The following is a 7,054-nucleotide window of genomic DNA, read 5'->3' on the forward strand; positions in this document are numbered from 1 at the left end:
TACCCCTGTATTCCAGACCCCCAGCACTGCTGAATACCTACACCTCCATACCCCTGTATTCCAGACCCCCAGCACTGCTGAATACCTACACCTCCGTGACCCTAAACTCTCACACCTCCACAGACTCCGCTACTCTGGTTATAAAGTAAGAGGACTGGGACACACACACACACACACACACACACACACACACACACACACACACACAGTGGAGGAAAGACCATGACAGCAGAAACAAGATCCATGAAAAACAAGAAATACCAAAATTTGAAATAAATATTCAACTCAGGTGTTGTCTTAACCAGCCGACAGTTGGGCAAATTCCAATGTAAAAAAAAAAATAGTAACACGAAAAGCTAAGACAGAATATCTCCTCCAAAATTACCTATCCCTTACTAATAGGCACCAGTGAGATTGAATTAGATGAAATTTCAGACAAAGAATTTAAAAAAAAAACAATTTTAAGTATGTTTAGAGATCTCAAAGGAATACTGGGCAAAATGAAGGCATCATCATAGCTGATTTAAAGTAATATGGTAGAGCTATAGTAATAAAAATAGTATGGTACTGGTATAAAAATAGATACTTAGGATAAAGAAATAGACTAGAAGATCCATATAAATGGCTATGCAACTACAGCTACCTGGTTCTTTACCAAAAGGCAAAAGCACATACTGGAGAAGACACCATCTTCAATGAATGGTACTTAACTGGGTATCCACATGTACAAAATGAAACTAGATCTTGTTTTTCAGTCTGCAAAATAATCAACTCCAAATGGATTAAGGACCTCAACACATAACCTGCTTCTGCCTCCTGAGTGCTGAGATTAAAGTTGTGAGCCACCATTCATCAGCTGGGAGTGGAGGGGATTAAGTAGGGATTGGGGTGGAGGGACTGGGGAGCTGAGGGGGCAGACATAGGGGCTAACCAACATATATGAAGAGATTACTACTTTGTAAGTCAATCTAAAAAGAGAAGAAGTGTGCATGTGCAAGCGTGTGTGTTTACAAAAGCAGCTAGAAGGGAGACGTGGCTGGATGCTGCTGCTCCTAGAAGCAGCTGTACATTAAACAGAAATTCAAGAAATGAGATACCTCCCTATATGTTGTTAGGGACATACAGAAACACCCAAAATAATACAGTCTCTTGCATTCTTTTTGGTTTCCCACTATATAGAACCAGATGACCAGACACTATTGCTGAATACACTGTACACTTTGGATATTAGAGATAGAGAAATCAAGGTTTAACTGAGTTGAATGTTTCCTCCCAGCTGACAGGTTTTCATAGTGTACTCTTCTGCAAACCTTGAGAATCACAGTACAGACTGTGCCAGGAGAGATGTGCCTGCTGGTGCAATAGAGCCATAACTGTGACGGAATGTGTGAGTCAGGGTTTGATAAAGGAACAGAACTTAGGAGTGTGTGTGTGTGCGCGCGCGCGCGTGTGTGTGTGTGTGTGTGTGTGAGAGAGAGAGAGAGAGAGAGAGAGAGAGAGAGAGAGAGAGAGAGAGAGAGAAGCAGAGACAGAGACAGAGAGGGAAATTTATTAGATCATTAGAATGGCTTTTAATCTGTGGTGTGGGTATCTCAACAATGGCTGTCTCCTGACAGAAAGGCCAAGAATCTGGTGGTTGTTCAGTCCAAAGAATGAATATTTTAGCAAACCCAATCTGGTGCTCGAGTTCCAGAGGATTCTTAAAGAGCTGAGGGTCCTCAAACTACACAAGAATCTCAAAGAAGTAGGTTCAAACACCAGTGAAGGAATGCCTCAGTAATAGGACATGTGAACTTGCCAGTGAGAGTGAAGGCAAGTAGCAAAAAAAACAAAAGCTTCCTTCTTCTGCATCCTTTTATGTGGTTTGCCACCAGGTACAGCCCAGATTTAGGGTGGGTCTTCCCATCTCAAATAATGTAGTTAAAAAAAAATCCCTTATCTGGGTAGCCAGCTGTTTGGGTTTTAGTTGATTCCAGATGTGATCAAGATGACAACCAAGGTTTGCCATCACAGGGGTAGCCAACTCTTCTTGGATGGGCAGAAGGAAACATGTGCCTGGTACGGTAAAGCCAGTCAAAAAGCCATGGTTGGTGAGGATATAAGCACTAAAGGGGAACTGACTGTTGTGTACCTGAACTGACATGGCACCAAACTGCCTTCTAAGTATTTATGTTTATCCTCACAGACAGATGACACAGGCCTCATCGGAGAAACTTTTCTCGCAGTGAATGGTGGTGAATACAGAATCGTGGCTGTTCAAGGTGCTGAGATTAACTGAGTCCAAAGTGGACATTTACAACACCTCCTCTACAGCTCAGGTAGCATCACCAAAGAATGAAGGAGCCAGAAGACCGGGAGAAGGGCTGTGCAATGATCTCTTCAGAAAAATATGGATGTCTATAGTTGTTTGAGTCCTAAAACCACCATGTATCTGGATTATCTTGAATCCTGATCCTACTGCCTCTGCCTTCCAAGTGCTGGGGTTATAGGGATGCACTACCATATTCTACCCAAAATCTGGGTTTCTGGAATGCCATCTGCAAGCAATCGAGAGCAGCAGCTCCATCACACACTACCCCTTTTTTCAATGCCACTGTTGTGACTTCTATACTAGGCAGTTTCCAACTAGACCAAAGGAAGTGGGCTTCCAACTTCTTGGGCACTTAGATATTTCTATGTGCTTGCCTTGGAGTTTGACCAAAGTGTGAACTGTGAATTACCTCCAAAATACTCATCCTGACCTCACCTTAACCTTTTCCCCATGTCTCGCTGCTCTGTTGCTGTGAAGAGACACCAGGACCAAGCAACTTATAAAAGAATGCATTTAATTATGAATTTCAGGGTTGGGGATTTAGCTCAGTGGTAGAGTGCTTGCTTATCAAATGCAAGGCCCTGGGTTCAGTCCTCGGCTAAAAAGAAAACTATGGACTTGCTAACAGTTTCAGAGGGTAAGTCCGTGACCATCATGGTAAGGAGCAAAGAAAACAGCAGGGAAGGCATGGCGCTGGAGCAGTAACTGAGAGCTTACATCTTATTCAAAAGTTGAAAGCAGAGAGAAAGGGCCTGAGCCTGGCATGGACTTTTCAAATGTCAAAGCCCACACCCAGTGACACACCTCCTCCAAACAAGGCCACACCTCCTAATCCTTTTCAAAACAGTTCCACCAACTAGTTAGTGACCAAACATTTCAATATGAACCACTGGGAGCCATTCTCCTTCAATTTCATGGAATTAATTGATGTCATAGGTGCTAGGGATGGAACCCAGGGCCTCACACATGTGCTGAGTTACATACACCTATCTGCATGAACTCAATCTTTATCTTCCAAACTCCTATTCTCTGAATTTTCATTTCCTTCTCAATGAAGCATTTATTGACCTAAACTTAGATTAGATCCAGATTCCCTGTCAAATGATAGTTCTGCTGAGGCTGCTACATGTGCCAATAACCCTAGCATTTAGGGGGCTAGAAAGCATGAGTGTGTGCTCAAGGCCAACGTGGCTGAAAAGCAAGATTCTTTCTCAAAGGATAAAATAATTACTAGGGTGTAAATTTCTCAGGCCCGATTCTGCTTTGTGTGCTTCTATATCCTCATAACTAATGGAACAGAGTTTCAGAAAAATAGAAAAACAATAAATGTTCTTGAGAAAATAAACAAATTTTACTTCTGATAAACCTAAAAGTCAGAAGGCAAGAGGCAAGATAAAATGTCTCTAGTCTTTTGTCATTGTTCACACAGTTTTTTGGTTTTTTGTTTTGTTTTGTTTTTTTGTTTTTTGAGACAAGGTTTCTCTCTGTAACAGTCCTTGCTGTCCTGGAACTCGCTTTGTAGACCAGGCTAGCTTTGAACTCACAGAGATCTACCTGCCTCTGAGTGCTGGGATTAAAAGCCTGTGCCACCACTGCCTGGTGTTCAGAGTTTTTGAATCAATATTATAGGTCACGAGTGAACTTTTTTTCTTTTAAGGCAGGTCTCATTATTCAGCTTTGTCTGTCCTGGAACTTACTATATGTCGGGTAAAAAGGCCAGCCAAAGAAACCCACCATGGCTCCGAAAACAAAGCCAGTGAAAGAAACACACTCAGGTTCAAAGACCTGAGCCATTGAAAGAAATGCTTTAGTCCTGAACCCAGAACCAAAGAAATACACCCTGACTCTGAAACCAGTGCCAAAGAAACACACTTTGGCTCTACAACCAGTGTCAGTGAAAGAAATATGCCCTTGCCTCAGAACTAGAGCCAAAAGCTAAAAAAGGCCAGTGAAAGAAACACACTTTGGTCCTGAAATCAGAGCCATCTCTGCCCCTGACCAACTAAACTAACCAATCCCTTAGCAGAGAAAACTAACCAACCCTTTTTCTTCCCGGGGAAACCCACCCCTAAGAAACCCTATATAAGCCCTGCATCTGTTCAGTTTGCTGCCGCTCTTCTTCCACCCTGGTAGAGGCCACCACTCTCCTGGATTCTTCCCTCCCAATAAATCTCTTGAACGAGGTTTGGGTGAGACCTTCTTCTGTCAGAGCAGAGACAGAGGGGGTTGGGCCAGTAATACTTTCTTTGGGAAAACTTTACCCTAGCAGAGAGGAGTTGTTAAACTCTGGGGTACTGGAGCCGAACTGTAACAACTTTGCTGCCCTCTCCTGCTGGAACACAGCTGTTATATTGGTGAAGTCTTTCCCAAGAGTAGGGCTGTAAGCTGCTATGCTTATGTGAAGTGTGGTATTCCCTGGTTCACAACTGCCAGAACACTCCTCCACCTGAGCTGTAACACTCAGTATTCCCTGTCCCCCGACTGTCAGAATACTTTTTCACCCAAGCTGTAACACTCAGTATTCCTTGGCTCTCCAGTGCCAGGATCCCTTTCCAACAGAGTCACGGGCTTACACTAAGTAGAGCAGGCTGGCCTTGAACTCAAGAGATCCACCTGCCTCTGTCTCCACGTGGTGACCACTCCCACAGGCTATTTAGGCTGCCACCCAGAAAGGGACCGGACAGTCTCTGGATTTCATATGGTCTCCCCTCTCTCTTTTCCTCGCCATGCTCACGGCCACCGGGTAGCGCTGCATTTATTAAACATGGGCATTTTTAATTCGGTCTAATTTGGTCTGATTGGAATTATTTGTGTCAACAGGAGAGGCTTGTCATAAGAAATATACCTAACACTGGGACAGCCTGGAGGCTACAGTCCAAGACTTGGATGGGTGGTATAGAAGATGGCTGGTCTCAAGTGATTTTAAAAGGAAAGCCCAGGCTTGATGGATTGTCGCTGTTTTTAACATTTCCAAACTTCCTTCCTCATTGGTTTTCTTTCCTTGTAGATTTCAGCCTACCCAACATCTGGGGACAGGGGGAGGGAAATCACTGCATCCCAGTCAGGTTTTGCATCTAGTAAAATGGATTTGTGATGATTAATTCCTTCCTCCTGTCTTTCCTTCCTTCCCTTTTGGTTTTGTTTTGCTTTTTTGTTTGTTTTTTTAAATGTTTTATGGCGCTGGAGGTTAGACCCGCGGCATTGCTCTAAGCAATTTTTACTTTGAATTAACGATGTTGCTAGGCAGGCTTTGTACTTGTGATGCTCCTGCCTCAGCCCCCAGACTCCAAGTATTACTGTACCATGCCAGGTTACTGCTGCTATGTACACCCCTATTATCACTTAGCAGAGTTGACGCAAGATGGCACGCTCAGCAGTACAGTCACCATAGTTACTATTGCCATGACTACGAGTGAACCAGTATTCTCTCAAACGTTCCGTGTAAAGACAGCGAACGACGGACAACGAGCTCACGAGAGGTCGAACCCCCTCACGGTGCGACGTAGCCCGAAGCCCGGGGTCAGAGTTCAGGGGCTGCTCCCGCTACCGGGGCCGCGCCGGTCCCGGCCCCGCCCCCGCCGCGCGCGCCCGCCCCGCCCCGCCCCTGAGCTGACGTGCGGGGCGGAGCCGCACGGCGGGCGGGCTTGTGTGTCGTGAGCTTCCGCGCGGGCGGGTCCCGGGCCTCGCGCGGCGGTTCCACGAGCTCGGCCCCCTCGCTCCTTCCCTCCGCGTGTGGGTTCCGGGTCCCGGCGGGGTCGCGCTGCAGCCGGACGCACAGGAAGGGTGAGTGTCCGCGCGGGCGCGCGTCGCGTGCGGGGCATTGTCTGGCGCGGGCACGTGCACCCCTCCCCCACCGCGGTCGCGCGGACAACTCAGCGGCGCGGACGGGTGGGCGCCCTGGTCCGCGGGGTGCGAGGTCCGGCGTGGGGAGGGTCCTTCCCGCCGCGCAGCCTCAGACGGGGCTCCTTGCAGGCGCGGCAGCTGAGCCTGCGCGGTGACCTGCGGGTGGTCCTGAGACGAGGTGGCCTTGGCAAGTTTGGATTTGCTCAAAGAAATCTGCCGGGGCTGGGGAAGGTTGAGAGGAGTCTGCCCGAGGGCGTGCGACGGTGCTGGGTCCCGGAGGAAGCTTCGGAAAGTGAGGACTTGACCAGAAAGACGGCTCGGTGGGCTGTAGCCAGATTGCAGAGGACAATAAGGTTTAGAGCTCATCTCCATTATGCATGTATTTATGTTAAACAGAAAATACTATGTCCTGCCTGCAGCTCACTCACATCTTACTAGTTTTGATATTGCTAGTGTTTTCATTTAGGCGCACTTGTTAATTACTGAAACAACCCACTTTTAAAATGCCATTTTCTCATTAATGTAAACTTTAACATAAAATTACATATATCCAGCAGTATCGTTGCTCTTAAAAAGTAACAAGTGTTCATCTTAAAAATGAAGACAGGGAAAAAAGTTTTAATTTTCACAAATAATTACTGTGGGTGTATATATTTGTTTGTGTAGACTTTTGCAGAGGTAAGACCGAAACAGAACGCGTGAGGGGGTGGATGTCTTAAATGTTACACTTTTTCTTTGAGACAAGGTTTCACTGTGCAGCTCTGATTTTCTTGGGAACTCGCTGTGTAAACCAGGCTTTTCTTGAGCTCAGACATTCACTTGCCTCTGCCTCCCAAGTGTTGGGATTAAAGGCATGCACCACCACACCTGACTGACTCTTACTTTTTTTTTTTTTTCAAG

General features: G+C 46.0%; 1 protein-coding gene across 3 annotated transcripts in view; it reads left to right on the forward strand.

The window, feature by feature from the left end:
* The first annotated feature begins 5,925 nt into the window (after nucleotides 1-5,925).
* Yeats2 (YEATS domain containing 2) overlaps nucleotides 5,926-7,054 on the forward strand; it is a 94,471-nt gene continuing 93,342 nt past the window's right edge. For 2 of the 3 annotated variants that reach the window (XM_005368933.2, XM_026790158.1), the window contains exon 1: nucleotides 5,926-6,094. The gene's annotated coding sequence lies outside the window, so the exon portion shown is untranslated. Of the gene's footprint in view, nucleotides 6,095-6,351; nucleotides 6,508-7,054 lie in introns of those variants that run through there. The other variant, XM_026790157.1, reaches the window with a different exon arrangement.

This window comes from Microtus ochrogaster, unplaced genomic scaffold (genome assembly GCF_000317375.1).
Source record: "Microtus ochrogaster isolate Prairie Vole_2 unplaced genomic scaffold, MicOch1.0 UNK43, whole genome shotgun sequence".
In the NCBI taxonomy this organism is placed as follows: domain Eukaryota; kingdom Metazoa; phylum Chordata; class Mammalia; order Rodentia; family Cricetidae; genus Microtus; species Microtus ochrogaster.